The following is a 9,106-nucleotide window of genomic DNA, read 5'->3' as shown; positions in this document are numbered from 1 at the left end:
AAAAAAATAAAAACCCCCCCCCCCCCCCCCCTCCAGTATGGGTGTCTCCATCAGCTAGCCGGCTGCTGTGAATGCACCCATGTGTGCACGCTCAAAACCGTGCCCGTACCTAGTTGTGTGCGTCCATAGACACAGGCACGACCCCACCCTTGCAGTCACAGTTTGCCTGATGCCAGCATGAGCCTACTGTAGCTGTCACACGTCAGCTCTATTGATCGAGAGCTGTGCGAATACAAACCTGAATGCTCAGTTCACGATCTTCTCCCTGCAGACTATCAGTCACTGCTCCCCACAAGGATTCTCTCCTCCCCTCTCCATTCCTCCTGCGCTGACTGGCGGGACAGATGACTGAAGGCAAGTGGGTGTATCCCGACAATATTGTCTGCCCTGTGCTGTCAGCATTCGCAATATGCTGAGTTTTGGGAAACAGGTGGACATTAGGAAATGCCCTCTTGCGATCCTAAAGAGAACTAAAGCCAAAATAGTTTTGGCCATAGTCACGTCTATTAATTTTTTTCAATGACCAAAAGATGCGCTTTTGAGTATGTGAAGGTCTAAAAAAGGTTTTCAGCTTCAAATCTTTATAAAGGCAAAATTGAAGTTGTGTTTAGTAAATGAGAGTACTACCTTTACAAGCAGGAAATGCAGACATATGTTTATAACCTTTCACCTACCAGATCTAGTACAGTACATGACTTCTGGCATTCCTGTTATCTCAGATGCACAGGCAAGTTCAATAAACTTTCTCCTTAGCACACCGCATGAGATTCTGCTCAGGGTACCTCAGGCGCCCCATGCCCTCTGTAATGAAACTAGGTTCTAATGTGGCCATCTTAATTATGGGCATCTTTAATCCGTATGACATATAGCGAAAAAACACCCAGAAACACCAAAAAGCAGCTTCAAAAGAGAGCCGTGGGGGAAAAAAGTTAGCTAAACCACTTTTCTAACATAGTATACTCCTGTGCATGCGTTGTGTTAAATGTTTTAGCCCTGTGCTTAAATTCCTTTGACCACGTCTAAAATGGCTGCAAATGATCTAGGGCCCGAATCTCGTGGTTTGCGCCAATTCTCTCTCAGGGCAATCAGCCGGGCAGACAAAGAACCCTCCCAGAGGCATTTCCTTTTCAACAGCGACTGCTGCGACCTCGGTAGTTCCACCAGTGACAGGGACCATGGGGAACACAAGTAACCATCCTACAGAAGGAAGGACAGTGTCAGCATGAATTCAGAGTTCAGTGTCATTTTAAAGTATATTAAACAACCTGCTTCACTATTTATAATGGTCTGGCCCTCTAGCAACTTCAGCGCGAAATTATAGCTAATTATAGCTAATTTGCCTACAAACGTCAGGTGGTCATAATAATCTGGCCACTCAGTGTATATGTGTGTGTAAAACTAAAAATACAGAGGATAAGGATATTTAGCCTTTATTTTTTCACTTTCATGTCAGGTTTTTGAGTGTACATTGTTTCCAGTGGCTAATGATGAAGTTTGTATCATTGGCAAAGCCAGGGACATCTGTGTCTATAGACATTTTGCAGTTCCTACAAGAGTTGTATTCGGAAAACATAACTGCTTTCCACTGGTATAACTAGAAGTGTCAAATTTTAATAATTTCTGCTGAGCAGAAAGCATACATCAAAAATGTCTAAAAGCATAAAGGAAGCATTTATGTATTCAGCACTATTGACAAAGGTGATTTATCAACCTTTGCAACATGAAATCTCCCAGAATGGTGGAATTTAGGCTTTAAAGTGTATGTAAAAGCCGAAACCATTTTGTTAACTTTTAGATAGAGTAAGGTATGTTTAAAACCACTGTCAGGTATCTTGTTGGGATGATTTCCTGTGTCCTGTTGGGACGATTTCCCTTCATTTCCTGTCCTGGAGGCACAAAAGGAAATTAGAGAAATGTCTCCAAAGTGAATAGAATTCTCATAGTTGCCAAAGGAACAGGCATCCCCATTGCTAGATTCTGCCTAAATTCTTGCTCTAATGACAACGATAAAATACTGAAGTTTCCATTAATTTCTGTCTCCTTGACATGCTGCATTTTGCCGCAATGAACCGTAGCTCACCTGAAGTCACAGTTGGTCACCGTGACGCATCGGAAGTGCATTAAAGGGATGTTAAAGTCAAAAGGTTTTTAAGCTATTTTAAATGCTGATTACATCACTTACAATGGATGCTGCTCCTTGATGTTTGTAAGTTTTAGCTTTCTGCAGAATCAGCTGATCCCCTGTGTAGTGGCCCCTGATGGCTCATTTCCCTTGCAGGGTCCTATGGAGCCACCCTTGTCTACAGGGCCATCTTTAATATTAATTGGGCCTTGGGCAAGATTTTGCTGATGGGGCCCTCACAACCCTCCCGCCTCCATCCCGACCCATATCCACCTACATCACCTTCCCCCCAAAAAGAAACTAACATTTAAAAACGTGTGTGTGTGTATATATATATGCATTGCAATAAATTTAGGACTCTGCAACTCAATAAACTCAGGACTCTACAATGCAATACAATGCAATGGACTCAGGACTCTGCAATGCAATGGGCTCAGGACTCTGCAATGCAATAAACTCAGGATTCTGCAACGCAATAAGCTCAGGACTCGGCAATGCAATGGACTCAGGACACTGCAACGCAATGCACTATGGACTTTGCAGTGAAATAAACGCAGGACTCTGCAATGCAATAAACTCAGGACAACGCAATGAACTCTACAATACATATTTTTGACCAATGCATCTACATTATTTGTGGAATGCATATGTTGAAAATGCAATGCACCATGCAGTAAGTGATCGGGGACATGCAATGTAAATGCAATACCAATTTTACAAATTTACCACGTATTGGTATATTTGTTCTGTACTACTTGATAAACCATACAATAAGATTTAAATTAAAAGTCTTATTGTATGATTTATCAAGTAGTACAGAACAAATGTACCAGTATTAGTAAAATCGGTATTGCATTTACATTGCATGTCCCTGAACACTTACTGCACGGTGTATTGCATTTTTAACAAATTCATCTATATATATCATACGTAGAATCCATATGTTGCAAATGCAGTGCAGCCAGTGTAGGGGCATGCAATGTAAATGCAATACTGATTTTACTATTATAACCATGTATTGGTACATTTGTTCTGCACTTCTTAATAAGTCATACAATAAGACTTTTAATTGAAACTTTACTATAGTATTTATCAGGTAGTACAAGTAGATGGATATATTAGTAAAATCTGTATTGCATTTAGACTGCATATCACTGAACACTTGCTGCAAGTTATACTGAATACACCTCGCAAAAAGTGTCTAGTGATATGCATGTAAATGCAATACATTCCAGATTCTTCCTGGTTCCAGTTCTGCACCCAGACCTTGGGATGTGTGCATTTATTAAATACATTTTCAGATTCTACCTGCCTTGTGCTGTGCCTAGATGTGCCCTCCTTCTCCTCCGTGTCTGCCAGATCTTTGTGACAGCAATCGGAGGAGATCACAGCAGGAGTAGGCACACAGACTTTGGTGGTAACTGATACTAGAGGAGAACGGGTGGCCGGTCTCCCCACTGGCAGTGCCGCTGCTCATTTGCTGTCTGCTGCTCAGGGCGAAAGGGACAGCTGTGAGTCCCTGTAAATTATGGGGCCAAGGGCAGTTGCCCCTTTTTTTCTGTGGTAAAGACAGCCCTGCTTGTCTGTGCTAGTAAGCTGTTTGTGTCTCTACAAACGCACAGACAAGGCAAGCCACTCCTCTGCTCTTTCTTCCTTTTTCCTCCCTTATTCCTTCTCCAGGCTAGTAGTTGACAGCTGCTGGAGACTGCTCTGTCCCTTATGATCTTGGACTGGACAGGAAGTTCAGGGAAGCTGAGCTGAGAAAGTTGGAGCCAGCTGCTTGTCAACATGATAGCTGTGAGTGCTTGGGCAAAAATGTAAAGAAATACTTTGCTTGACAATGTATATTTGTTTCATCTGATTTCATTATCAAAAAGAGTTTGGAAGTTTAATACTACTTTAACTTTCAAAAAGTTTACTTTTCTGACATTTCAAAAAATGTAATAAAAAAAAATGTAAACAATTTGATGCGTTGAAAAAAGCTCATAAAGCACCTCCACCTGTTCACAGCGGACGCTAGCCTGCACAGGAAAATGCTGCGGGCTAGTGTCAATGGATCCTGTCTTGCAAGACTGGTTTTACAGAATTACAAATTATTTTGCAGTTTAAGCAGTAAAAAGCTATTTAACTGTATATTGAGTTGTTTTCATGAAGTTCCTATTATATTATATATAACACAAATGTCAGCAAAAGCTCTTCCTGCAAAAAGCAAGTACATTTTTACTCTCCCACTGCCCGTGCTGACACTAGCTGCTCCGATGAAGTGAAACTTTAAATACCTGATTTGTCCTGATTTATAAATATATATGATTACTATACATTCAATAAGGATTACTATACAATCCTTGTTAACAGGATGTACATGTGGCACATGTAATGAGCACTGATTAGCTGTATATGTAAAATAAGAAGGGTTTCTTTAAAAAAAAAAAAAATATATATATATAGTGGATTGCCTGTACAATGCTGTCTGTTAACCAGGGCTTTGTGCAGAAAATAAGGATTATTTGTGTTATCCCAACGCCACCAATCAGATTCAACCATTCCTGTTTACAGTGCTGGTTTGAATATTAATGTGTGAATTTTATAAACTCCTCTGGGCAACACACAACTTCTTTTAGATATTAGCATACTGGTGGCCCAGTGTGCAGAGCATAGATAACTTATGTTAATTTGTGGTAAATTATTATACAACATGTTCAGCATATGGTTAAAGCAACATTCTGTGGATTTATTTTAATGTCCTAATATATAAAGTGATTTCACATCTCCAGCCCCCATATAATTTCCTACAATTGCAATATTGTGTATAATTGCACTGCATCATGGAGGCACAAAACAATGACCAATAATTGCTTTACATGTTTGAGTATAATTACCTCCATGAAACATTAGCTGAAGGAGGTGCTGCTGAAGGAAAGCAAAAGCTGAAGCTGTAGCCAGCTTCAGCTTTTGACTAATACATAGGGGTCTATTCACAAAGCTACTAGGCAGCCGAGTGAAAGACCGGCCTGAAGTGAAGTGAGCCGTTCGGCTATTCACTTCAGGCAGGTACGGCTGATTTCAGGTGGCTTCACGTATGGCTTCATCAGGTGGCTTGCTCAGCATGTTCGGCTGAAAATAGTACAAAAAAGTACAAAAAATAAATAGAAAACAATTGTGCGGAGCTAGCAATTACAGCTAGCTCCGCCCAACAGTTTTCTATTGGCCGGTGGTTCTGCTGCCTTAAAAAAAAGCTCTCCCTGGCGCTCTGGGAGTCTCCCGCTCCCGGCCGCCAAGGAGAGAAACACTGCTTTTTCTTTTTTTTCTTTATTCTGACACGGACACGGAGTCCTGAGGCCGAAGCTAGCCGAAGGATCGACCGAAGCTACGGCTAGATCCTTCGGCTACTTCATGACCATGCACATCATCTCACGGGAGGAAAATGCCTTTCCCATTGAACTCGTGAGATTACAGATGAGATTTCCCAGCAATGCTCTGCTGATGACAAGGCAATCCCAGTGTGCATTGTGTTGGCAAACTGAAGTAATTTGCACTTTCAAAGCAGCAAGTGAATGCTCTGCAAGTGTAAGTATTTCAAAATCACAGCATTTTACATCTGACATGTCTATGTTATTATTAATCATCATCATACATAGAGGGATGCATTGGTAGCATTTGATTTTTGAGTGTAAAGGTCCACTATAAGGGATAGGAAATAGAAAAGTTTTGTTGTAGCTGCCTGTACACTGATCAGCCAGAACAGTATGACCACTGGCCTAATATTGAGTAGGTCCCCCCTTTGCCACCAAAACAGCCCGGACATATCAAGACTCTACTAGACCTTTGAAGGTATGCTGTGTTATCTGGCACCAAGCCATATGAGCTACAGTAGCTCTTTTATAGGATTGGACTACATGGGCCAGCCTTAACTCCCCACATGCATCAATGAGCTTTGGCTGCCCATGACCCTGTTGCTGGTTCACCGGTTATCCTTCCTTGGACCCCTTTTGGTCGGTCTTGACCACTGTAGACCAGGAACATCCCACAGGAGCTTCAGTTTTGGAGTTGCTCTGACCCAGTCATCACAATGTGGCCCTTGTCAAAGTCGATTAAATCCTTAAGCTTGGCCATATATTCTGCTTCCAACACATCAACTTCAGGGACAAAATGTTCACTTGCTGCCTAATATATCCCACCCACTTCCAGGTGCCATTGTAAAGAGATAATCAATGTCAATCAATCACTTGTCAGTAGTCGTAATGTTATGGCTGATCGGTGTATATAGGCTATACAAAATCATTTTATCAGTTGTACAACATCATGGCACATGATTAACGATGAGCAAGTTTTGATCACTGTTTCTTAGCATTAGCAATTTACTGATGGGTTCCTTTGAACCTGTTATCTATTATACCACCCACTGATAAGTCACTTTAAATCACATGAGCTACTACCATTGGCTAAAGTGTAATCGAGGGCAGATATAGGAAATTATTAAGGAAATGTATTCTTTATATACAACTTAAAGCCCATTGTCAGGATAGGGCCAAAAACCCACATCCCTCTGCTTCGGGATGTATCCCCATGCATTTTTGAAAAACATTTCTTAGTAAAGATTTCTTTTTCTGACTGTCACATAATTTATGGGGTCCCCATCTCTTTTTTCCTTCTGTGGCAGGTGGACCTTACCCCTGTGAGAGTCTTTCAGTACAAGCAGTACTGTGAGCCCAGGTCATCTTGATGATGTGTCAACATAAGGGTGGGTCCTTGATGCCTGGGGCTCATAGGAATTGGGTTGAAAGATTCTGAGTGACGTACACTGTACGTCGTCAGTCACGAAGGGGTTAAACCCAGAAGACCAGTGGCAGCATCAGGAAGAACTGGGGAATTTATTTTCAATTTTTTTTTTACTGTTGTCAGTTAAAAAGGAAATCTTCCAATGGGAATACTAGTTCTGATGACCCTGCTAACCACTAGAGCTTTCCCTCACTTTGGAGGGAACTTCCTGTTATGGTTATTGGACAGAAAGTAAAGGGAAATTTCCTTAATGGCACACACTGGGCAAAAAAGAGTTGACAGGGGTTATAACTCCCTCTTACTCTATCCAGTTCATATTTGAGTCTTTGTTGTGATTTTTATAGATCTTTGAGAATTCATTATTTTATAGTACATGCAGCTAGAGTGGTCAGTAATTGCTTGATTGAACCTACTCTAATACCCTGCAGATCATACAGGCTGGGAGTAGAAGGGCTACTCTTAAACAAAATGTATTGCTTTGTTACAGGCAGAGAAGTGTTGCTTTGGGTGCCAAATAATGTGTGCCTGTAGCCTCTGTGATGAAAATACAAAAGTTGGGAATCACTCTGTCAGATTTCACTGTCACTGTAAATGATAAAAATATAGTTCCAGTGCATAATGGCTTGTGATCTATTGTGTGACAAAGTGAGCCCTGCAGTATGCACTGCTGTGCAGAGGCTCACCAAAATTACAACGCCCAGGAGTCCAGTGTTGGTAGATTTGAGCTCAAGGCTTCCATCAAAATTTCACTGAATAATAAAGTGAACGTTTCTCTAAAGTACACCTTTATCACACAATCCTAAACACTCCTTGCATGACAGGTTTCCATAAAATTCTGCTAACCAGTAGTTTAAATGACGATGTCTGCTGTGATAATGCAGATTGCCATTAACTTTTAAAGTTCAGAAAATGTGGTCAGACACAGACAGATTTTATGTTAAATTCAGGTATTACAAGATGCTTCAAACATGTAAGTGCAGTATTTGTTGTAGTGTCACGATATCCTCATTTCACTATACATGAAAGAAGATATGTTTATACTTAGATGCTCTTTGTGATTATTCTGAATATAAATGAGTTACAAAATGTCAACTTCCTTGCATAAAAATTAAATCATCCGAAAAAACAAGTTGTAATATGTAAACAGTACATATTTAATTCACAGTGAGCCTAGTAAAAATGTATTTTTAAATACATACATTGCATAATAATAAGCATTATTTATAGTCAATCTGTGCCCGTGTATATGAAAGTATTGATATATTCTTAACAATCATTAAACACTTTAAAACAAATCCTTATTATTCTCTGTAGTTATAGACATTGTGGAGAAATGAATCTTCAAAGTTTACAGAGGCACTGAAATCACAACTCCTTTCGCCTTTTGTTTGTATGTAAAGCCAAATCTTGGCAGTTGACCAGCAATCTATTATAACACACAAAGAAGGTGCTGTAGTCTTTTAGAAATTGGCTGGCATCTGAATTAAAGTAGAAGTAAAGCGTCTTTAAAAGAAAAACTACTGACAGGCAGCTTTATTATAGCAAAAGAGATTGTGTAAGTCTCTTCTGCCAAAAATCTCCTACCTGTCTGTCAGCATTTGTTTTGCACAGAGCACAGACCTGGCATGCTGAGATGAAGTAATCTCCATGCGCATGCATGGCAGTTACATCATGTCAACCCAGCCAATTAACAGGCCGAAGACACTGAAGAAGACTGGGAAAAGATGGCAGCACCGGCAACAGAGGGGAGAGCGGGCAGCTGCACCTGATAGCACATTAAGGCAAACATCTCTAGAGCGCTTTCTTTTTTCCCCAAAAAAACACCTTTAAAGTCCAGCTGAAGTCAAAACTTTTTTTCTTTTTTAGTCTTTGATAGAGTGAAGAATAGAGTGATAGATTCCCCCTCTCTGTTTTTCTTGGTGACCGTTATCACTGAACAGGAAATCTTCCATTGAGGACTGACCCTCCGAACCACCAGGAATCTCCCTTACTTTGGAAGGATTTCCACTCTCTTTCTGTTATAGCTTTTGGACATGAATTAAAGGGAAATCTCCCCAAGGGGACAGAGAGGAGGGTAAAAAGCTGACAGAGGTTAAAAACCCTCCCTTAGGCTACATTTACATGGGGCGTTCTGGGACTCCTGCAGCAAGAATCACAGGTGTCCCCATTCTGATGTGGCTGCTGTACCCATTGAAATTAATGACA

The 9,106-nt window shown here is 40.7% G+C and overlaps 1 protein-coding gene across 1 annotated transcript in view; it reads left to right on the top strand.

Moving 5' to 3' along the window:
- CDKL5 (cyclin dependent kinase like 5) overlaps positions 1 to 9,106 on the top strand; it is a 275,410-nt gene that overhangs the window by 170,927 nt on the left and 95,377 nt on the right. The window lies entirely within an intron of this gene.

This window comes from Nanorana parkeri, unplaced genomic scaffold (assembly GCF_000935625.1).
Source record: "Nanorana parkeri isolate BGI_ZX_2015 unplaced genomic scaffold, ASM93562v1 scaffold175, whole genome shotgun sequence".
In the NCBI taxonomy this organism is placed as follows: Eukaryota; Metazoa; Chordata; class Amphibia; order Anura; family Dicroglossidae; genus Nanorana; species Nanorana parkeri.
Note: the sequence above shows the minus strand (reverse complement) of the source record. Positions and strands in the feature narration are given on the sequence as shown.